Source organism: Pristiophorus japonicus, chromosome 2 (assembly GCF_044704955.1).
Source record: "Pristiophorus japonicus isolate sPriJap1 chromosome 2, sPriJap1.hap1, whole genome shotgun sequence".
In the NCBI taxonomy this organism is placed as follows: domain Eukaryota; kingdom Metazoa; phylum Chordata; class Chondrichthyes; family Pristiophoridae; genus Pristiophorus; species Pristiophorus japonicus.
The window spans coordinates 278,923,434-278,947,706 of NC_091978.1; the positions used below are offsets into that span (position 1 = coordinate 278,923,434).

The 24,273-nt window shown below is 44.8% G+C and overlaps 1 protein-coding gene across 1 annotated transcript in view; it reads right to left on the reverse strand.

Moving 5' to 3' along the window:
* The window catches only part of trim2a (tripartite motif containing 2a), a 163,426-nt gene extending 148,389 nt beyond the window's left edge, over positions 1-15,037 (reverse strand). The window contains exon 1 of the mRNA XM_070871425.1: positions 14,864-15,037. The gene's annotated coding sequence lies outside the window, so the exon portion shown is untranslated. The remainder of the gene's footprint in view (positions 1-14,863) is intronic.
* Between the last annotated feature and the right edge of the window lie 9,236 nt (positions 15,038-24,273).

Below are 24,273 nucleotides of genomic sequence, written 5' to 3' on the forward strand. Positions count from 1 at the left end.
TCTTTCAGCTTTTCACGTAGGATTTTATTAAAGGCTTTCTGGGAGTCCAGATGCCCTACTTTATAGGGCTTTCCAATGTTCACTTGGGATATCATTTCAACAACAACAACAACAGCACCTTTAACATAGTGAAACGTGTCAAGGCACTTCACAGGAGCATTATGAGATAAAAACAATTTGATACCGAGCCGTACAAGTAGAAATTAGTGCAGGTGACCAAAAGCTGGGTCAAAGAGGTAGGTTTTAAGGAGTGTCTTGAAGGAGCAGAGAGAGGTAGACAGGCGGAGAGGTTTAGACAGGGAGCTCCAGAGTTTTGGACCTTGGCAACAGAAGGCACGGCCTCCAATGGTTGAACGATTATAATCAAGGATGCTCAAGAGGGCAGAATGAGGGCTGGAGCAGATTACAGAGATAGGGAGGGGCGAGGCTATGGAGGGATATGAAAATAAGGATGAGAATTTTGAAATTGAGGCGTTGCTTAACCGGAAGCCAATTTAGATCAGCGAGAACAGGGGTGAGCGGAACTTGGTGCGAGTTAGGACACGGGCAGCCGAGTTTTGGATCACCTCTAGTTTACGAAGGGTAGAATATGGGAGGCCAGCCAGGAGTGCATTGGAATAGTCAAGTCTAAAAGGTAACAAAGGCTTCAGCAGCGAATGAGCTGAGGCAAGGGCGGAGACGGGCGATGTTATGGAGGTGGAAATAGGCAGTCTTAGTTATGCTGTCGATATGTGGTGGAAAGCTCATTTCAGGGTTAAATATGACACCAAGGTTGCAAACAGACTGGTTCAGCCTCAGACAAAAGTTGGGGAGATGGATGGAGTCAGTGGTTAGGGAATTAAATTTGTGGTGGGGACCGAAAACAATGGTTTTGCTCTCCCCAATATTCAAAGTGGAGAAAATTTTAGCTCATCCAGAACTGGATGTCTGACAATTTAGAGACCGTGGAGGGGTTGAGAGAAGTGGTAATGAGGTAGAGCTGTGTCATCAGCGTACATGTGGAAACTGACGCTGTGTTTTCAGATGATGTTGCCAAGGGGCAACATGTAGATGAGAAATAGGAGGGGATCAGAGGTAACAATGCGGGGGTGGGAAGAGAAGCCGTTGCAGGTGATTCTCTGGCTATGGTTAGATAGGTAAGAATGGAACCAGCTGAGTGCAGTCCCACCCAGCTGGACGACGGTAGGGAGGCGCTGGAGAAGGATAGACTGATCAACCGTGTCAAAGGCTGCAGACAAGTCAAGAAGGACGAGGAGGAATAGCTTGCCTTTGTCACAGTCATAAATAGTGGATAATCAAGGAGCTATAGGGAGGGAGGAACTTAATACAATCACTAATGAAGTAGTGCTAGGTAAAATAATGGGACTAAAGGTGGACAAATCCCCTGAACCTGATGGCTTGCATCCTAGGGTCTTAAAAGAAGTGGCTGCAGAGATAGTGGATGCATTGGTTGTAATCTAGCAAAATTCCCTGGCTTCTGAGGCGGTCCCAGCAGATTAGAAAACCACAAATGTAATACTCCTATTTAAAAAAGGCAGACAAAAAGCAAGAAAGTATAGACTAGTTGGCCTAACATCTGTCACTGGGAAAATGCTGGAGTCCATTATTAAGGAAGCAGTAGTGGGACATTTGGAAAAGATTTAATCAAGCAGAGTCAGAATGGTTTTATGAAAGGGAAATCATGTTTGACAAATTTGCTGGAATTCTTTGAGGATGTAATGAGCAGGGTGGATAAGGGAGAACCAGTGGAAGTGGTGTATTTGGATTTCTAGAAGGCATTTGATAAGGTGCCGCATAAAAGGTTACTGCACAAGATAAAAGCTCATGGGGTTGGTGTAATATATTAGCATGGATAGAGGATTAGTTAACTAACAGAAAACAGAGAGTGGGGATAAATGGTTCATTTTCCAGTTGGCAAACAGTGACTAGTGGGGTGCCTCAGGGATCGGTGCTGGGTCCTCAACTATTTACAATCTATATTAATGACTTGGATGAAGGGACCGAGTGTAATGTATCTAAGTTTGCTAATGATACAAAGATGGATGGGAAAGCAAATTGTGAAAACACAAATAATCTGCAAAGTGATATAGACAGGCTAAGTGAGTGGGCAAAAATTTGACAGATGGAGTATAATGTGGGAAAATGTGAGGTTATCCACTTTGGCAGAAATAATAGAAAAGCACATTATAATTTAAATGGAGAAAAATTGCAACGTGCTGCAGTACAGAAAGACCTGGGGATCCTTGTGCATGAAACACAAACAGTTAGTTTGCAGGTACAGCAAGTAATCAGGAAGGCAAATGGAATGTTGGCCTTTATTGCAAGGGGGATAGAGTGTAAAAGCAGAGAAGTCCTTCTACAACTGTACAGGGTATTGGTGAGGTCATACCTGGAATACTGTGTACAGTTTTGGTCTCCGTATTTAAGGAAGGATATACTTGCATTGGAGGCTGTTCAGAGAAGGTTCACGAGGTTGATTCCGGAGATGAGGGGCTGACTTATGAGGATAGGTTGAGCCTATACACATTGCAGTTCAGAAGAATGAGAGGTGATCTTATTGAAACATAAGATAATGAGGGGGCTCGACAAGGTGGATGCAGAGAGGATCTTTCCACTCACAGGGGAAACAAAAATTAGGCGACATATTCTTAGAATAAGGGGCGGCCCATTTAAAACTGAGAGGAGGAGAAATTTCTTCTCTCAGAGGGTTGTAAACCTATGGAATTCTCTTCCCCAGAGAAATGTGGAAGCTGGGCCATTGAATATATTTAAGGCGGAGATAGACAGATTTTTGAGTGATAAGGGCGTAAAGGATTACGGGGATCGGGCCGGGAAGTGGAGCTGAGTCCATGGTCAGATCAGCCATGATCATTTTGAATAGCAGAGCAAGCTCGAGGGGCCAAATGGCCTACTCCTGGTCCTATTCCTTATGTTCTTATAAAGGATGTAATTTGTGACATTGATGAGAGCCGTTTCGGTACTATGGCAGGCGTGGAAACCGGATTGGAGGGGTTCAAACATGGAAGCGCGGGAAAGATGGGCATGGATTTGGGAGGTGACAACATGTTCAAGGACTTGGGAGGAAAGGGAGGTTTGGAGATGGGGCAATAGTTTGCAAGGACAGAGGGGTCGAGTGTTGATTTTTTGAGGAGGGGTGATGACAGCAGATTTGAGGGAGAGGGGGACAGTAGCTGAGGAGAGAGAACTGTTAACAATGTCAGCTAACATGGGGGCTAGAAAAGGAAGTTGGGTGGTCAGCAGTTTGGTGGGAATAGAGTCAAAGGCGCAGGAAGTGGGTCTCGGACAGGATGAGCTCAGAAAAGTCATGAGGGGGGGGGGGGGAAATCGGAGAGAAACTGGAGAAAGATGTGAGGTCAGGGCTAGGGCAGGGTGGATCCTTCGAGGAAGTTTGGCCTGGTGGGCTAGGGGAAGGAAGGGAAGAGGCAGAGGCGGTCGAACGGATGGTTTTAATCTTAGAGACAAAGAAATCCATGAGCTCCACACATTTATTGTCAGAGGTGAGGTTGGAGAGTGGGGAGAGGGGTTTAAAAAGGTGGTTTGCGGTGGAGAATAGAAGCCGGGGTTTATCATGATTCTGGAATAGTGAGCGATTTTGACAGACGAGAGCAGGACCCGATAATGCTTTATATGGTCCAACCACATCTGGCAGTGAATGGCTAAACCAGTTGTCTGCCATATCCATTCAAGTCTGCGTCCCTTGGACTTAACAAATCACGGAGATCATCAGACAAGATCGCCCCTCTCTGAAATCACACGACCGATGTTTGTTTTGTCACATTTATTTTCCAAAATAGGCAAGCTGGCAAATCTTCGCTCCAGTGAGCTCGTCTCTATATTTATTATTCGGGGTGGTTCTGCAATCCGTCACTCCAGCAGAAAGCGGAACTTACACAGGGCACATCATAGGAAATTATAGGCGCACAGCCTGTGATCTTCTGTTCATTACAATTACTGAATCAGAATCACGGGCTGGGTACCTGCGATGGATGGAAGTACCGCTCCGTGCTGGGACCCAGATCATGACTATTGGGCTAGAAATGAGTTTTGGTCTGGTTTTGGGCATAGAATGGTCGGTATGCTGGCATGCAAGAAGTTGGAGGCTTGAGACTGGACTGAAATTGAACCTCAAGCCTCATCAGCATACTTCTAGCACGCTGCGGACACCAATCGGGTGTGCAGAGGTAGCTCACCAGTTTTAAAAGAATCAATTTGGACCAGCTGCCTCGCTGGCAACAGGCTTCCGGTAAGTCCTGGGGGAGGATGGAGGAGAACCATTTTTGGTGATAGCCACCAATGGTCCCTTTAAGGACTGCTGGGCAGGCTGCCAAAGAACCAAAAACCTGAGCGGAACATGCCAGTGCCAACAGTGAGCAATTGGAAAATTCATCCTAAGCTAGCTAGGCTCAGCCACATAGTTTCTTACCATAGTTGTAAGGGTTATTTTTACTGGTAGTACATGTAAAGGGAGAACCAGAAACCAACAGAGACAAAGAGAAATAGGCCCGCAAGACAGAAAGAAGGAATGAAACAGACAGGCACAGCAGGAAAACATGCAGGCTTATTTTAAATGGGCTTTGGCAGACAGCATTTGATCTTACATCTGCATCATCAGTACAGGCAATCGGGCACTACAGTGTAGAGCCTCCTACAGATGAAGTATAAAGTCAAATGTAGTAATTTGCTCAACATGATCTTGTGTGTGTGTAGGTGCGAGAAAGTGGATTTTTTTTTTTAAATACAGCTAATCCTTAAACAAAGTGATTGCTCTTACTCTTCTACTGTGCTGACCAATATTTATCCCTCAATCAACATAAAAACAGATTATCTGGTCATTATCACATTGCCGTTTGTGGGAGCTTGCTGTGCGCAAATTGGCTGCCACGTTTCCCACATTATAACAGTGACTACACTCCAAAAGTACTTAATTGGTAGTAAAGCGCTTTGAGATGTCCAGTGGTCGTGAAAGGCGCTATATAAATGCAAGTCTTTCTTTCTTTGCTGGATATCTGGTACTCAAAAGGAAGGCTTTTTCTTTCTCTGCATGTATCGCTCACACTCAGAACTTTTCACGGTTTAGTAAACAGCTCTAAAAATGAAGTGGTAACAGAAGGCTTTGCTGCTGATTGAACACCCAAAGGGGTGATTTGTTCCTTTACTGCTTGGGCCCGCCCAATTTGAATTTCTATCGATTTCAATGGAAATGAAAATCGGGCAAGTTCTCTAACGAGCGGGCGATCTGGTCCACCAGTTTACTGCCCAAGTGGTGAAGGTGAAAATTATACCCATAGACTCAATTTGCAGCACCAAAGAGTATGATCCCTTATCCATGCCTTGATTATTCTAACGCACACCTGCCCAGCCTCCCATGTTCTATCCTCCATAAGCTTGATGTCATCCAAAACTCTGCTGCCCGTGCCCACGTCCCGTTCACCCATCACCCTTGTGCTCCAAGACCTACATTGGCTCCCGATTAAGCAACGCCTCGATGAAAAAATGTTCATCCTCGTTTCAAATCCCTCCACAGCCTCGACCCACCCTATATCTGTAATCTCCTCCAGCCTTACAACCAACATTCCCTATAAGCGGTCCCAGGGCTGGCTTTTTCAATGTGCAAAACTGTGAATGGGCCAGGCACCCAAAAAAAGAGGGAACATTGCCTACAAATCCTCAAGATCTCTGCACTCTGCCAATTCGTGCCTCTTAAGTGTCCTCGATTTTAATCACTCCACCATTGGCGGCCATGCCTTCAAGCTGCCAAGGCCCAAAAGTCTAGAATTCCCTCCCCAAACGTCTCTATCTCTCTACCTCCCTTTCCTCCTTTAAGACGCTCCTTAAGACCTACCTCTTTGACCACGCTTCTGGTCATCTGGACTAATATCTCCTTATGTGGCTCGGTGTCAAATTTTGTTTGATAACACTCCTGTGAAGCGCCTTGGAATGATTTACCATGTTAAAGACACTATATAAACACAAGTTGTTGTTGTTGTTGAACAAAATAACAATCAGAGACTCTTCGGGAGGCTGTTATATTAGTGACAGCACTGGAAGAGTGACAAGCAGATAAGCCTTGAAAAAAAAAATCACACACAGCAAGTTGTGTGTGTCCCTGTCTGCTCAGTACAGAACTGCTGCTCCCTGCTTTACAGACGTTTGTTTCAAGTCCTGTGAACAATTTGACAATGGAAGGGAAAGACAGAGAGAAAGATCAGTAAATCTGATAGCCCCTTACAGTCGATGTTTTTCAATATATTTCATTCTTGGCGTCAATAATAGCAGCAAATATAAAGGCACAAATACAATATTATTGCTGAAATTACTTCCATCACTGATGGCAAGACATGTCAGAGAGGAGCTTTGTAAACGTGACAATAAACATAGCAGCTCCTGAAAGAAATCCCTCCAAGAGTTTAATAGCAATGGCATCATTGACAATCAAATGGCAGTTTTCATAAGTAATCCCTTGCTGTAAAGACCTGTAGTACATGTATAGCAGGCATATCATGGGCGTAGCACACTCACTTGACAATCTGAAGTGTGCTTATAGAGATGCAAGCTGTTGTCATCTGCCTAGAAATTCCTTGAGGCAGCGCGTGACCTCCGCCCCTGACCCTGCTAGTGTATGTGGGGTCAGTGGGAAGTCACTTCATGTAAAAACAGGCAGCATGCACCTGTCCCACTATGGGCCCATCTCAGATACCTGGAATGCTACAAAGACCTTGATGCCCAGGCCAGGGAGATGGTGTCAGGCCCCCCTTCCTCCCCCAACAACAGTTTGATTGAGCCTAACCTTCTTTGTAAAGGGACCTCATTAAACAACAACAAAAATCCTTAAATCTTCCGAGATCTTCACAGCACCAAGGAAAGTCCCTCACTTGACATTGAGGAGGCTCATCTGCCACTTCCCAGGACCTCGACTCTCAGAAGATGGGGACTGCCAATGCAGGAGGTGGAGTCCCAACCTTCTACATCACTGGCCTTATAAGGAGCAGGTGAAGGCTCCACCCCCTTACAAAGCCCCATGAGAACTTCAAGCACAGGTCGTACCTGGCTTATCTAGGTCACAGTCGAGCATTCTGGCCCTTCTTCTGGACTCCTACCAGAGTTATGATGAGAGCGCTGAAAGGGTTGAGGATTTTCAGCCCCATTATGTCCCAGAAAATTGGCTTTTTAAGATTCTCATACTCACCTCCAAATCTCTCATGGCCTTGCCCCTCCCAATCTCCACAATTTCCTCTGGGTGTACATCACAGAGCACTCGCTAAAGCCAGTCTACTCCTTGTTCCCTGATCTCTGTTCCAGCAGAAAACTTTTGCCAGCCAATATGACCCTGCCCTCTGGAACTCCCTCCTCAGCACCTCCACAATCTCATCTGCTTTCTGCCTTCAAAAGCCCTTTACAAACCCTCATCTTTAACCATTCTTTTGCCCCTTCAATCACTTTCTTCTCTCTCACCCTCTGTTTTTGTTATCCACTGCCCTATAAGGCATCCCGAGATTAACACTATGTATAAGGGATCTGCACAGTGTTGGTATAAGAAACAAGTGTTATTAATATAGGCATGTACACCCATCATCAGCATAGACAGTCCCTTGAAATTGAGGAAGACTTGTTTCCACTCTAAAAGTTAATTACAGTCTCTGTCACAGGTGGGACAGGCAGTCGTTGGAGGAAAGGGTGGGTGGGGAGCCTGGTTTGCCGCACACTCCTTCCGCTGTCTGCGCTTGGTTTCTGCATGCTCTCGGTGACGAGACTCGAGGTGCTCAACGCCCTCCCGGATGCTCTTCCTCCACTTAGGACGGTCTTGGGCCAGGGACTCCCAGATGTCGGTGGGGAGATTGCACTTTATCAAGGAGGCTTTGAGGGTGTCCTTGAAACGTTTCCTCTGCCCACCTGGGGATCGCTTGCTGTGTAGGAGTTCAGAGTTGAGCGCTTGCTTTGGGAGTCTCATGTCGGGCATGTGGACGATGTGGCCCGCCCAGCGGAGCTGGTCGAGTGTGGTCAGTGCTTCGATGCTGGGGATGTTGGCCTGATTGAGAACACTGATGCTGGAGAAATACCACCAGCGCTGCCTCTGCAAGATCCTGCAAATCCACTGGGAGAATAGAGTGTACACCACTTATACTGCTGCATCCATCTGAGACACTAGACAGACAAACAAATCTCCATCATGAACACAGCTTGTGCTGTTTTCAGACATTGGCTCCTTTGCTATTATGGTCCTGCAACTCATCCAGTCACAGCACAAAGACACAGGTGTGTCAGTTCAAATCTGCAGGATTGATATGTTGAAGTCAGTTGAACTGCTGGAAGTTGTGCTGTAACATATTTACACACACACACAAATTTCCTACTTCCAGCTCTTTGCTGGCATAGAAAGTAGCACAGACAGGGGTCATTTTAGTATTGAAATGAAGCACAAGTGCAGCAAAATATGCAGGAGTATAGTTTTTAATCACTGCCACTTCCAGCAGAGGTTTTGAAGATGGGACACACATCCCAGATGCCACAACTGGAAGGAAATAAATGTATTTTTGTTCCCTGAAGGACCTACCCAGACACTAACACCAGCTCATACCTCAGAGCACTGCTTCTTTTATTTCAAAGAATTAAATATTTTCTAATATTAATATGCCAGAGCTTCTCGTGGCTGAACGAGTATAGCACAAAAGGCTGGTTTGTAGCACTGAATTTTGTAAACTGCTGAACAAGGCATTACTGTGCAAGCCTTCTCCTCCTCTCCCCCTCCCCCCCCAACACCACCACTCAGAATCCGTACCAGCTTTCAAACATTCGAAACCAGATGAAATCACCTGAGCAGTCACTTGCGCCGCCGTGAATTAGAGCCAAGTGTTTCGCCTCGAACAAAAGCAGCCCCAGGGCAGCTCAGCCCCTTCATTCAAGTCTGCGTGATTTGCTTCCCTTTTTATCCAATCACTACAAGGTCATACTAGGCCAGCTCTGAGCGAATAAAGAGCTCATGAAATGACTACAACACAATGGAGACCTCAATAATGTACCAGGGAGAATTTTTTAAAAATATTTTTATTTTTTAAAGCAATCAAGAAAATGGATTTTCAATGTCTGCAGTGCTGTGTGGAGAATTTTTCAAAAAAAACATGGAGAGCTGAAGAAGCCTTTCATTGGAACAAATCTTTAGCCACAATTCTAGACAAGAAGTTCCGATGGAAGACCGACCAAATTATCTTACCCAGGAAACATTGTACCTTTCCAGCATGTGCACAACTCTACCAAAATATTCCAATGTATTCTCCTGTAAGTACCATGTAACAAAACAGTACAATGACTTTGCAAAATATATGTTTGTATCTGTTATTTGAGAACACGCATTGTTTTGCTCAGTCGATGTCTGACACATGCAGAGACCCTCAGCACCATGTTTAGGCGTCTCCAAACCAAACAACAGAGAAATCGAGACACATAGAATTCATGTTTGCCCAATGGTACTCTCGCCCGATAGGGACACAACTCATTTACTTATGTCCAGAAAGCATTCACAGATTGGCAATGCCAAGGCTTAGGCATCCCTAAATGTGCACAGACATACGATGAAGTTCAACCAGTTACAACTGTGCAATGGTCACCTTCCCCTGCTCTGCCAACCAGGTCCACTCTCCCGAGCGGGACGTGGCTTGCAGGGTTATTTAGAGCCCAGTAGTAAGAATCCCAACCAAGTGACAGGTCTGCTCCTCAGTACCATTAGTGAGCTAGGCTGGCTCATCAATCATCAGCAGTGCCTTGGAATACTGCAAATCTGCCATGTTCAAGTATTGGATTACCAAGTCTACCACAGAAAGTGGACCTTGTTCTGAATTTCCATCACCAGGCCACCTCAATCTGAGAGACTCTGCTTACCACCCTACTCCAAGGAAGAGAGTCACTAGTTGGTTGCTATACAACTGGCAAATGTGGGTTTGAGCAGTCACGCTGTTCATGTACATATTATTTATGATTATAATAGTAAAGCAACGGTTTACTACAAAAAAAAAGCTGTAAATGGATCTCGTCTATATTGTAATCAGAAGTAAAGTGAAAACTGCCCCCTCTCGTCTTCCAATTTTCAGATTTGGTAAGGATCCATATCAATATGTACTACAGGTATAACATCCAAAATCCAGAATCCTCGGGACCGAATCCATGCCGGATTTGGGGGTTTTCTGGATGTTTTTGGAATCCATAATGTAATACCCCCCAAAAATGCTGGATTCTAGCTGCACCGCCAGAGGTGGGATGCTGTGGGACTAACGTTCACCAACTGTGCAGACCATTCACACCAAACCAAATCTTGGGGCTGGGTCATTTTGAATTTGGAGTGGTGGCTGTGCATGTATAGACACAACATGAGTGTGTGCTTCATGTTGCCAGCGAAAAATTCAAGTGCAGCCCTCCCACTCCGATAGGGGGATCTCCAAGATCCTTAATGAGTTGAAAATGCAAGAAAAAAAAACACCTTCTTTCTCCTTTGGGGTCGATTACCTTTGCTCCTTTACATCTTTAGGGTCTTTATTAGGCTCACAAAAGGAACCAACGCCTGATCTCAGGAGAAATGAATCTGCAGGGTCTAAGAGGGGCGAGCTGGGCAGCATTCCCAAGGTAGTCCAGGAATACCCCCAGATACACCTCCAAATAGCTGCTGGGATATAGGAGGAGTGGGCAGAGCAGACACCACTTCCCTCATCCCCATCTAGATTTCTGATAGTGGACAAATGAGGCAAAAACTTGTACGAATTCAGATCCTGCCCCAAATTCTAGCTCCCCGTGGGTGAAACATCCAATTCCCACCTCACCCCAACTCAAGAATTTGGAGCTCTATTGATTTTGCACTATACACTGAAATTGTCATCATCAGATCACAACCAAATCAAACAAAGGAAAAGCAAATCAGGAAGAATGTATCAGCATCTGTGATGGCCAAAATCAACTTTGGGAAAAAGTGATCTCACAACCAGTGTGATAACACATCTCACAGGGCCGCAAAGGATTTTCACAATTATGAAATCTCAGAGAAAGGGAAAATATAATTGTTCAATTGGATTTAAGTGAAAGCAAAACACTTGTCCCACTCACAGCAATAACAACATAAGAAATAGGAGCAGGAGTAGATGGCAGATCTCATCTTGGCCTCAACTCCACTTCCCTGTTTGCTCCCCATAACCCTTGACTCCCAATCTTCCATTGATCAAACAGAACAGGGTAAAATGAAATCTATTTATAATTGCAGTGGATAAGAAAGATATATAGGTTACTGAAGAATACCCGTACAAAGACAGTGCTAGCGAGAAATAACTGGATTCATCACACAATTTTCAGAGCAAGGTACAGTGCCCTCAAAACTGTACAAATGTTATGATGTAATAAGGCGCTATATCAATGCAAGTATTTATTTTTTCACTCCCAATTGTGGTATTGGTCTCATTAAGACACTATTGATATTTAATAGAATCATAGAATAATACCGCACAGAAGGAAGCCATTCGACCCATTGTGCCTGTGCCAGCTCTTTGAAAGAGCTATCCAATTAGTCCCACTCCCCTGCTCTTTCCCCATAGCCGTGTAATTTTTTTCCCTTTTGAATGTTATTATTGAATCTGCTTCCACCACCCTTTCAGGCAATGCATTCCAGAGCATAACAACTCGCTGTACAAAACAAATGCTTCCTCATGTTTCCTATCACCGTAAAACTATGTCCTCGGGTTACCGACCCTTCCACCACTGGAAACAGTTCCTCCTTATTTTAATCTATCAAAACCATTCATGATTTTGAACACCTCTATCAAATCTCCTCTTAACCTTTCTGAGAACAACAATCTCAGCTTCCCCAGTCTCTCCACATAACTGAAGTCCCTCATCCCGGATACCATTCTAGTAAATCTCTTCTGCACTCTCTCTAAGGCCTTGGCATCATAAAGTGTGGTGCCCAGAATTGAATACAATACTCCAGCTGAGGCCTAACCAGTGTTTTATAAAGGTTTAGCATAACTTTCTTGCTTTTGTACTCTATTCTTAAAGCCAAGGGTCCCATATTCTTTTTTCACAGCCTTCTCAACTTGTCCTGCCACCTTCAAAGATTTGTGTACATACACCCCCAGGTCTCTCTGTTCCTGTATCACCTTTCAAATTGTACCATTTAGTTCATATTGTCTCTCTTCATTCTTCCTCCCAAAATGTAGCACTTCACAGGTGTTAAGTTTCATCTGCCACGTGCCTGCCCATTTTTTCCTGAAGTCTGTTACTATCCTCCTCATTGTTTACATTTCCAAGTTTCGTGTCATCTGTAAACTTTGAAATTATAACCTGTATACCCAAGTCCAGGTCATTAAAAAATATCAAAAAGAGCAGTGGTCCTAATACCTGGGGAACACCACGGTTACTTCTCTCCAGTCTGAAAAATAACCAACCATTCACCACTACTCTCTGCTTTCTGTCCCTGAGCCAATTTCGTATCCATGCTGCCACTGTCCCTTTAATCCCATGGGCTTTAATTGTGCTAACAAGTCTATTACGTGGTACTTTGTCAAAAGCCTTTTGAAAGTCCGTATACACAACTTCAACTGCACTACCCTCATCAATCCTCTCCGTTACTTCATCAAAGGACTCAATCAAGTTAGTCAAACATGATTTGCCTTTAACAAATCTATGCTGACTTTAATTTTGCCCTGGATTATTGTCTCTAAAACTTTCCCCACCACTGATGTTAGGCTGACTGGCCTGTAGTTGCTGGGTTTATCCCTCTCCCCTTTTTTGAACAGATGTGTAATATTTGCAATCTTCCATTCCCTCTGGCCCCATCCCCATATTCCAAGAAGGACTGGAAGATTGTGGCCAGAGCGTCTGCAATTTCCACCCTTATTTCGCTCAGTAACTTAGGATGCATCCTATTCGGACCAGGTGAGTTTTCTACTTTGAGGACTGCCGACCTTTTAAGTACATCGTCTTTAGTTATTTTTATCCTAGCCAATATCATTTAGCACCTCTGCCTTCATAAGAAGATTTCCTTTTGGTCCCTCATCGACCCCACTCTTCCTTTGACTCCCCTTTTACTATTTATGTGTTTGGATTACCTTTTATATTAGCTACTAATCTACTCTCATACTCTCTCTTTCCCCCTCTTATTCCCTTTTTTAGATCTCCTCTGTACTTTCTATAGTCAGCTTGGTTCTCTGCCATATTCTGAACCCATAAGTCTCGTTTTTCTATTTCATTTTAATCTCTATATTTTTAGCCAGCCGGGAGCTCTGGCTTTGGATGCCCTTCCTTTCCCCCTCATGGGAATATGTCTACTCTGCATCTGAACCATCTCCTCCATGAAGGCCTCCTATATTGATGTGCATTTTTCTCACTAATTACCTTTCAGAACCTTTTCATTATTCAAACCTCCCTACTAATCTAGCTCAACGCTTGTCTCATAGTACACATAGAAAGTACAGTCCCAACATTCCAAGCTCCCAACTATTGCTCAGACAATGGGAATTGTGCTTCATTGCATTCCTGTGTATGTTATAAAATTAACATGCTCTTAAACAAGCTGGTTTGAATATTTACACACTGCATTAATATATATATATGTTGTTAGAAAGGCAACTTTTGCATCTTTATTTTCAATCTGTTGTGTCATCTTCAAGCTTAGCCTTAAAATCTTATACTCCACCCCGCCCCACCTCCAGCAACACTCACACTTGATTTGGGACTCAGCCATTTGCACTTCTCAAGAAGCAGCCTGAAATGTTTTCAATAACAATCGCTTCTCATTGACAATATGAAAGCTGATAGGTGATCGTGCACAGATGACATCACTAAATCAGATTACTATGTAGTTTTCTTACTTGCAAGCAAAAAATATACAGATCATTAGAGACCTCATAACTTTTGTGAAACAGTTTCCTGATGGGCTCAATGAAGCTGAATGATCGAGTGTGTCTCCGAGTATGCACTCTACTGATGGATACTATACACCTTTTATATGATTACATCTTTCTACTTAAGAACATAGGAAATAGGAGCAGGAGTAGGCCATGTGGCCCCTTGAGCCTGCTCCGTCATTCAATATCATGGCTGAATTTCTACATCAACTCCACTTTCAAACTCTATCCCCATATCCCTTGATTCCCTTAGTGCCCAAAAATCTATTGATCTCAGTCTTGAATATACTCATCGATTGAGCATCCACAGCCCTCTGGGGTAGAGAATTCCAATAATTCACAACCCTGAATTCAGAAATTTCTCCTCATCTCAGTCCTAAATGGCCGACCACTTATCCTGAGACTGTGACCACTAGTTCTAGACAGTCCAGCCAGGGGGAACCGCCTCTCAGCATCCACAACTCTTGATAAAAAGATTTGAATAGTTGTCAATTAGAATTGGCTATGTTAGCATATTATTTAAAATTTCAATTTATTCTATAAATGTTTATATATGATAAACCAGATTAGCTAAAATAGCAGCTCTGTAGCAAGACTCAATAATAAATAAAAAGAATCAAAAGGTAAATACTATTAGAGGAAAACAATCATGTCAGCAAATAATGACAAATTAATTATACTGCCACAATAATAATGCAAAAACAGTTACACTTGGGCTCAGTGCAATGATCACTTGTACCCAACCCGCTTTTGTGGTTAAATTATTGAATTGTTGCCTTTTTATTCTTCCTAGTCTTCACTGAAACTTTTTGACCAAAAATACTATACCAACCCAGCATTTGGTGAAAGGTTAGATTAGAAATTTGCTTAACACTAAAATAACATATCTCGCCAGCACTAAAACCTGAATATGAAATTAAAGATCCATCAGCGTCTCAGCTTTCAGTAAAATACTTCTTACTCACTTGTCCAGCATGATTGTTTTTTCATGTACTACACAGCCTAAAGAAACATAACCTTCACGATGTGAAACCCTCTTTCTGCTCCGCGCTCAGACCTCCCATCACACGACACAGATGTCAAGCTGCTGGGTCCAGACTGACGCTACCACAACTAAACAGCTTTCCCAGCAAGGGTGCAGGGGAGGATTGCAGTCAGAGAGGCGCAACTAGCCAATGACTGGGCTCTGGAGCCCTTCTGGCTGTCGTGAGCTCATGGTCTGGGGCGAGGGGGTGGGGCTTGTGCAGTTAAAGCAAAGGTTACAGGCAGCAGGAACTTACAAATCACCAGCTCTGCTGAGCAGCAGGGCAGGGATCTGCATGGGGAAAAGCAGCGACACAAGCACAAAATTACACTGCAAGCTAAAACAAAAATCCTTATACGCCAGCAATAAAGCGCTCCGAATCGCAGCACTGGTGAGCAAGGTGGCCGGTTGCAGGCCGTCTTCCCACCCAGAAGGTCATCCTGAGCCTCACTTACACTGTGGCTGTCTTCATCAGCGAGTTCCATCGGTTCTGTGCCACAACACTAAATGGAGCAATGCACAGCAGGGGGGTGGCAGTGTAGGAGGGGCGGCAACTAGTTAATCCCGCGTGAATCCCCTTTTTGTCTGCCATTTCCAAGAAATGTTAGCACTGGACTGTGATCTCTATAATCCTGTGCTCCTGGCTCAGGGTCGAGAGTACACCCACGCGGCAGATACGCATTTATATAAAACAATTAGCAATAACCAAAGGTTAACACCGCGCAGGATTTATGATCGCAATTTATTACTTGAACTGGACATTTACTGACAATTTTTGAGTAAACAAGAATAATGAAGGGGTGACTGACAGCTCACCGATTCCAATAACACATGGATCTAAAAATCTTCCAAGAACACCACAGCATACATTATTGTTTATTTTTTTTAAACTGCTCCTTTTGCATTTGGGGGATCAGTGGGAGACATGACAAGCCCTGTTTAGGCTTTGCTGCAGGGCTTCTCTCACACTCGGACCATATATTAGAAGCTCGCTCTTCGAATGGCTCATCTGGTTAAGGCAATGAATTACTCAGCCATATAGATACAAAGATCCCTAGTCTCTGTTAATCTCAACCAGAGTTAGATTAAATGAGGGGGGATTATCCGGGCTTCCCACTGCTGATCATTATCCATTGAGCTCTGGTAGAAAGAGTGGTGAGGGCAAGATCAGGTTCAGCTATGATGCTTCTCCCATAATCAAACCGCCTGCCAACACTCACTGTCTAGGCTCTCGCATAAAGAATAACCACAGAATGTGACCAGCACCCATTGAAATGTACCCAACAAGGAAATAACACTCACGGAACCAAGCACAAAGAAGAGTGGAAAAGAAGGGAAACCATTTTGAAAAAACATAATAGAAGCTACACAAATCTGCAATCAGGTAATGCATTAGATTTTTAAAATCCAGCATTACTCCAGTTCTATAAATGCTACTGCTTGTCCGACATCTTTTTAAAAATTAGTTCATAGGATGTGGGCGTCGCTGGCAAAGCCAGCATTTATTGCCCATCCCTAATTGCCCTTGAGAAGATGGTGGTGAGCCACCTTCTTGAACCGCTGCAGTCAGTCAGCACTCCCACAATGCTGCTAGGGAGGCAAGGAACAGCGATATACTTCCAAGTCAGGATGGTGTGAAACTCAGAGGGGAACTTGGAGGTGATGGTGTTCCCATGCGCCTGCTACCCTTGTCCTTCTAGGTGGTAGAGGTCGAGGGTTTGGGAGGTGCTGCCAAAGAAGCCGTGGTGAGTTGCTGCAGTGCACCTTGTAGATGGTACACACTGCAGCCACGGTGTGCCGGTGGTGGAGGGAGTGAATGTTTAAGGTGGTGAATGGGATGCCAATCAAGCAGGCTGTTTTGTCCTGGATGGTATCGACCTTCTTGAGTGTTGTTGGAGCTGGACTCATCCAGACAAGTGGAGAGTATTCCATCACACTCCTAACTTGTGCCTTGTAGATGGTGGACGGGCTTTGGAGAGTCAGGAGGCGAGACACTTGCCGCAGAACAACCAGCCTCTGACCTGCTCTTGTAGCCGCAGTATTTATGCGGCTGGTCCAGTTAAGTTTCTGGTCAATGGTGAGCCCCAGGATGTTGATGGTGGGGGATTCGGCGATGGTAATAATGTTGAATGTCATGGGGTGGTGGTTAGACTCTTGTTTGTTGGAGATGGTCATTGCCTGGCACTTGTGTGGCGCAAATGTTACTTGCGACTTATCAGCCCAAGCCTGAATGCCATCCAGGTCTTGCTGCATGTGGGCATGGACTGCTTCATTATCTGAGGAGTTACGAATGGAACTGAACACTGCAGTCATAGCAAACATTCCCATTTCTGACCTTATGATGGAGGGAAGGTCATTGATGAAGCAGCTGATGATGGTTGGGCCTAGGACACAAGTAAACATAGAAACATAGAAAATAGGTGCAGGAGTAGGCCATTTGGCCCTTCGAGCCTGCACCGCCATTCAATGAGTTCATGGCTGAACATGCAACTTCAGTACCCCATTCCTGCTTTCACGCCATACCCCTTGATTCCCCTAGTAGTAAAGGACTACATCTAACTCCTTTTTGATTATATTTAGTGAATTGGCCTCAACAACTTTCTGTGGTAGAGAATTCCACAGGTTCACCACTCTCTGGGTGAAGAAGTTTCTCCTCATCTCGGTCCTAAATGGCTTACCCCTTATCCTGAGACTGTGACCCCTGGTTCTGGACTTCCCCAACATTGGGAACATTCTTCCTGCATCGAACCTGTCTAAACCCGTCAGAATTTTAACGTTTCTATGAGATCCCCTCTCATTCTTCTGAACTCCAGTGAATACAAGCCCAGTTGATCCAGTCTTTCTTGATATGTCAGTCCCGCCATCCCCGGAATCAGTCTGGTGAACCTTCGCTGCACTCCCTCAATAGCAAGAATGTCCTTTCTCAAGTTAGGAGACCAAAACTGTACACAATACTCCAGGTGTGGCCTCACCAAGGCCCTGTACAACTGTAGTAACACCTCCCTGCCCCTGTACTCAAATCCCCTCGCTATGAAGGCCAACATGCCATTTGCTTTCTTAACCGCCTGCTGTACCTGCATGCCAACCTTCAATGACTGATGTACCATGACACCCAGGTCTCGTTGCACCTTCCCTTTTCCTAATCTGTCACCATTCAGATAATAGTCTGTCTCTCTGTTTTTACCACCAAAGTGGATAACCTCACATTTATCCACATTATACTCCATCTGCAGCGATGTCCTGGGGCTGGGATGATTGACTTCCAACAATCACAAACATCTTCCTTTGTGCTAGGTTTGACTCCAGCCAGTGCAGAGCTTTCCCCTCGATTCTCATTTACTTCGTTTTACTAGGGCTTCTTGATGCCACACTCGGTCAAATGCTGCCTTGATCTCAAGGGCAATCACTCTCACCTCATCTCGAATTCAGCTCTTTTGTCCATGTTTGGACCAAAGCTGTAATGAGGTCTGAAGCCAAGTGGTCCTGGCGGAACCCAAACTGAGCAGGTTATTGGTGAGTAAGTGCCACTTGATAGCACTGTCGATGACACCTTCCATCACATTGCTGATGATTGAGAGTAGATTAATGGGATGGTAATTGGCTGGATTGGATTTGTCCTGCCCAGGTATGTCTTGTGGACAGGACATACCTGGGCAGTTTTCCACATTTTCGGGTAGATGCCAGTATTGCAGTTGTACTGTACTGGAACAGCTTGGCTAGAGGCGCAGCTAGTTCTAGAACAAAAGTCTTCAGCACAACAGTCAAGATGTTGTCGGCACCCATAGCCTTTGCCATTTCCAGTGCGCTCAGCCATTTCTTGATATCACGGGTGTGAATTTAATTGACTGAAGACTTTCTTCTGTGATGGTGGGGACTGCAGGAGGATGCCGAGATGGATCATCCACTAGACACTTCTGGCTGAAGATGATTGCAAACGCTTCAGCCTTGTCTTTTGCACTCGAATGCTGGGCTCTGCCATCACTGAGGATGGGAATTTTCATGAAGTCTCCTCCTCCCATTAGCTGTTTAATTGTCCATCACCATTCATGACTGTGGCAGGACTGCAGAGCTTAGATCTGATCCATTGGTTGTGGGATTGCTTAGCTCTGTCTTTAGCATGCTGTTTCTACTGTTTATCAAGTCCAGTGTTGCAGCTTCCCCAGGTTGGCACCTCCTTTTTTGGTACACCTGATGCTGCTCCTGGTGTACTGTTCTGCACACGTCAATGAACCAGGGTTGGTCCCCTAGCTTGATGGTAATGGTAGAGTGAGGGATATGCCGGGCCATGAGATTACAGATTGTGGTTGAATACAATTCTGCTGCTGCTGATGGCCCACAACGCCTCATGGATGCCCAGATTTGAGCTGCTAGATTTGTTCAGAATCTATTCCATTTCGCACAGTGGTAGTGCCACTCAACACGATGGAGGGTGTTCTCAGTGTGAAGATGGGACTTCTCCACAAGGACTGTGCATTGGTCACTGCTGCAAAAGCTGTCATGGAGAGATGCATCTATAGATTGGTGAGGATGAGGTTAAGTAGGTTTTTCCCTCGTATTGATTCTCTCACCAACTGCTGCAGGCACAGTCTGGCAGCTATGTCCTTCAAGACTCGGTCAGCTCAATCAGTAGTGGTACTACCAAGCCACTCTTGTTGATAGACATTGAAGTCCCCCACCCAGAGTATATTCTGTGCCCTTGCTACCCTCAGTGTTTCTTGCAAGTGATGTTCAACATGGAGCAGTACTGATTCATCAGCTGAGGGAGGGTGGCCGGTGGCAATCAGCAGGAGGTTTCCTTGCCTATGCTTGATTTGAATCCATGAGACTTCATGGGGTCCGGAATCAATGTTGAGGACTCCCAGGGCCACACACTCCCGACAGTATACCATTGTGCCGCCACCTCTGGTGGGTCTGCCCTGACGGTGGGACAGGACATACCCAAGGATGGTGATGGAGGAGTCTGGGACATATGATTCTGTGAGTATGACTATGTCAGGCTGTTGCATGACTAGTCTGAAGGACAGCTCTCCCAAATTTAGCACAAGACCCCAGATGTCAGTGAGGAGGAATTTGCTGGGTTGACTGGGCTGGGTGTACTGTTGTTGTGTCTGAAGCTGGTGCCTAGATCAATGCTGAATGGTCCGTCCGGTTTTATTCTTATTATTATGTTTCGTAGCGGTTTGGTACAACTAAGTAGAGGGCAGTTAAGAGTCAAGAACATTGCTGTGGGTCAGGAGTCACATATAGGCCAGACCAGGTAAGGATGGCAGATTTCCTTCCCTAAAGGACATTAGTGAACCAGATGGGTTTTTACGACAATCCGATAGTTTCATGGTGTCTGATGCTAGCTTTTTATTCCAGATTTATTTAACTAACTGATTTTAAATTTCCCAGCTACCATGGTAGGATTTGAACTCACGTCTCTGGATTATTAGTCCAGGCCTCTGGATTACTAGTCCAGTAACATAATCACTATGCTACTAGTATTAGACAGCAGAAATGTCCTCTAACTAAACATTGGGAAGACCGAAGCCATTGTCCCTTCGTTTCCGCCACAAAAATAAGAACATAAGAAATAGGAGCAGGAGTAGGCCATACGGCCCCTCGACACTGCTCTGCCATTCAATAAGATCATGGTTGATCTGATCATGGACTCAGCTCCACTTCCCTGCCCGCTCCCCATAACCCCTCATCATTTAAAAAACTGTCTATTTCTGTCTTAAATTTATTCAATGTCCCAGCTTCCACAGCTCTCTAAAGCAGTGAATTCCACAGATTTACAACCCTCTGAGAGAAGAAATTTCTCCTCATCTTAGTTTTAAATGGGCGACCCCTTATTCTAAGATCATGCCCTCTAGTTATAGTCTCCCCCATCAGTGGAAACATCCTCGAGGCATCCACCTTGTCAAGCCCCCTCATAATCTTATACGTTTCGATAAGATCACCTCTCATTCTTCTGAACATTTCCTCATAAGTCAACCCCCTCATCTCCGGAATCAACCTAGTGAACCTTCTCTGAACTGTCTCCAAAGCAAGTATTTCCTTTCGTAAATATGGAAAACGAAACTGCACGCAGTATTCCAGGTGTGGCCTCACCAATACCCTGTATAGCTGTAGCAAGACTTCCCTGCTTTTATACTCCATCCCATTTGCAATAAAGGCCAAGATACCATTGGCCTTCCTGATCACTTGCTGTACCTGCATACTATCCTTTTGTGTTTCATGCACAAGTACCCCCAGGTCCCGCTGTACTGCAGCACTTTGCAATCTTTCTCCATTTAAATAATAACTTGCTCTTTGATTTTTTTTTCTGCCAAAGTGCATGACCTCACACTTTCCAACATTATACTCCCTCTGCCAAATTTTTGCCCACTCACTTAGCCTGTCTATGTCCTTTTGCAGATTGTGTGCGTCCTCCTCACACATTGCTTTTCCTCCCATCTTTGTATCGTCAGCAAACTTAGCTACGTTATACTCGGTCCTTTCTTCCAAGTCGTTAATATAGATTGTAAATAGTTGGGGCCCCAGCTCTGATCCCTGCGGCATCCCACTAGTTACTGGTTGCCAACAAGAGAATGAACCATTTATCCCGACTCTCTGTTTTCTGTTAGTTGGGCAATCCTATATCCAAGCTAATATATTACCCCCAACCCCGTGAACGTTTATCTTGTGCAGTAACCTTTTATGTAGCAGATTGTCAAATGCCATCTGGAAGTCCAAATACACCATATCCACTGGTTCCCCTTTATCCACCCTGTTCATTATATCCTCAAAGAATTCCAGCAAATTCATCAAACATGATTTCCCCTTCATAAATCCATGCTGACTCTGCCTGACCAAATTTTGCTTTTCCAAATGTCCTGCTACTGCTTCTTTAATAAGGGACTCCAACATGTTCCCAACCACAGATGTTAGGCTAACTGGTCTATAGTTTCCTGCTTTTTGTCTGCCTCCGTTTTTAAATAGGACGTTACATTTGCAGTTTTCCAATCTGGTGGGACCTCCCCAGAATCCAGGGAATTTTGGTAAATTACAACCAATGAATTCTACAATCCCTGCCGTTACTTCTCTTAAGACCCTAGGATGCAAGCCATCAGTTCCAGGGGATTTATCTGCCTTTAGTCCCATTATCTTATTGAGTAACACTTCCTTAATGATTGTGATTGTGTTAAGTTCCTCTCCCCCCCCCCACCCCCCGCGTCCCGCCCCCTCCCTATAGCCCCTAGACTATCCACTGTTGGAATATTGTTAGTGTCCTCTACCGTAAAGACTGATACAAAATATTTGTTCAGAGTTTCTGCCATCTCCATGTTCCCCATTATTAATTCCCTGGTCTCGTCCTCTAAGGGACCAACATTTACTTTAGCCACTCTTTTCCTTTTTATATACCTATAGAAGCTCTTGCTATCTGTTTTTATATTTTATGCTAGTTTACTTTCATAGTCTATCTTCCCTTTCTAAACACCATTCCCGAGCTAGCGACTCCATCCTGGTCAACGTCTGAGGCTGAAACAGACCGTTCGTAACCTTGGTGTCCTATTTGACCCCTGAGCTGAGCTTCCAACACATATCCTCTCCATCAACAAGACTGCCTACTTGCACCACCCTAATATCGCCCTTCTCCACATCTGCCTCAGCTCATCTGCTACTGAAACCATCATCCATGCCTTTGTTACCTCTAGACTCGACTATTCCGATGCGCTCTTGGCTGGCCTCCCATCTTGCATCCTCAATAAACCTGAGTCCATCCAAAACTCTGCTGCCCGTATCCTAACTTGCACCAAGTCCCATTCACCCATCACTCCTGTGCTCGCTGACCTATATTGGATTCCAGTCTAGAAACACATCAATTTAAAAATTCTAATATTTGTTTTCACTTCCTGAACCTCTCTATCTCTCTATCCTCCTTTAAGACACTCAGTAAGACCTACCTGTCACCTGTTCGAATATCTCCTTAAGTGCCTCGGTGTCAAAATTCATCTGATAACGCTCCGGTGAAGCGCATTGAGACGTTTTACTACATTAAAGGCGCTATAAAAATGCAAGTTGTTTTTGCAGTCAAGCTTTTCAAATCTTTTAAAAGCAAAGATACATATTAGAAATAATTCAATATAAGCCAAAAATAAGGAATTAAAAATATATCTCCCTAGACCACTCCTGCACATATCCTGATGCTGAGCTGAAGAGCAGTTACTGATCCGAGCCTGAGAACCATTTGTGTGACTCCCAAATATAGTGCATGTTGTGGAGCGACCAAAAAAGGGGCACCAAAAATATATACATTAAATTGGTGGGTGAGAACAACAAAGAAAGTTGTCACCATTTTAGAAATAAATATGTTTTAATCACAATTTGTAGAGAAGTAGTTGCTGAGAAGAAGCCACCACAAACCAATAAGAAAATATATTGTGAAAAGTGCACGGTTACTGTCAGGATTACAGTAGATGATGCGGCCACCCCAAAACATTGTCAGATGCTTGATTAATAGCTCAGATTTTGCAAAGCCCCACACCACTGGCAGGACCTCAGAGATAGTGGTTGGAGATCGTACAAGCTGGCGAGTGAGATCATGTGACCAATTCACGGTACTCCCAATTTTATAGACACGTTTATTTGTAACTGAAAAGATCTGATTGGGTCCCCTTGATTATATGACATAATTGCTGATTGGTCCCCTTGAAGGATAAGATGCACCCAGCAGCTTCTCTGGAATGTGTAATTAGAACCGCTCTGCCTACATAATTAGTGACTTTGCAAAATGTAATTCGAGCCATTCTGACTGCCGACTCCAGACAGGAGCGAGCTCACTCTCACAGTTTAAGTCCTTCCCCCCAGCCCAAGTTCCTGCCCCGCCGCCGCCTAAGTTCCTGCCGCCCCCCCCACCAGCCCACATTCCTACCCCATCCCAGCCAATGTTCCTGCCCCATCCCAGCCCATGTTCCTGCCCCATCCCAGCCCATGTTCCTGCCCCATCCCAGCCCATGTTCCTGCCCCATCCCAGCCCATGTTCCTGCCCCATCCCAGCCCATGTTCCTGCCCCATCCCAGCCCATGTTCCTGCCCCATCCCAGCCCATGTTGCTGTCCCATCCCCAACCCAAGTTCCTGCTCCACCACCCCAACCCAAGTTACTGCCCTATCCCAGCCCAAGTTCCTGCCCCATCCCAACCCAAGTTCCCCTTCTCCACCACCGTGCCATAGAGGGGGCATTGTGTGTGGGTCACAAATTGTTAACAGATATATTGGGTATGTAGTGAATAGTAATAGTGTCATGACTTCTGGATTTCGTCCAGTCTTGCCATCTGGAGCACGCTCTCAATCCCCCTCCCCTTTAGACCTGGATCATGTACTTC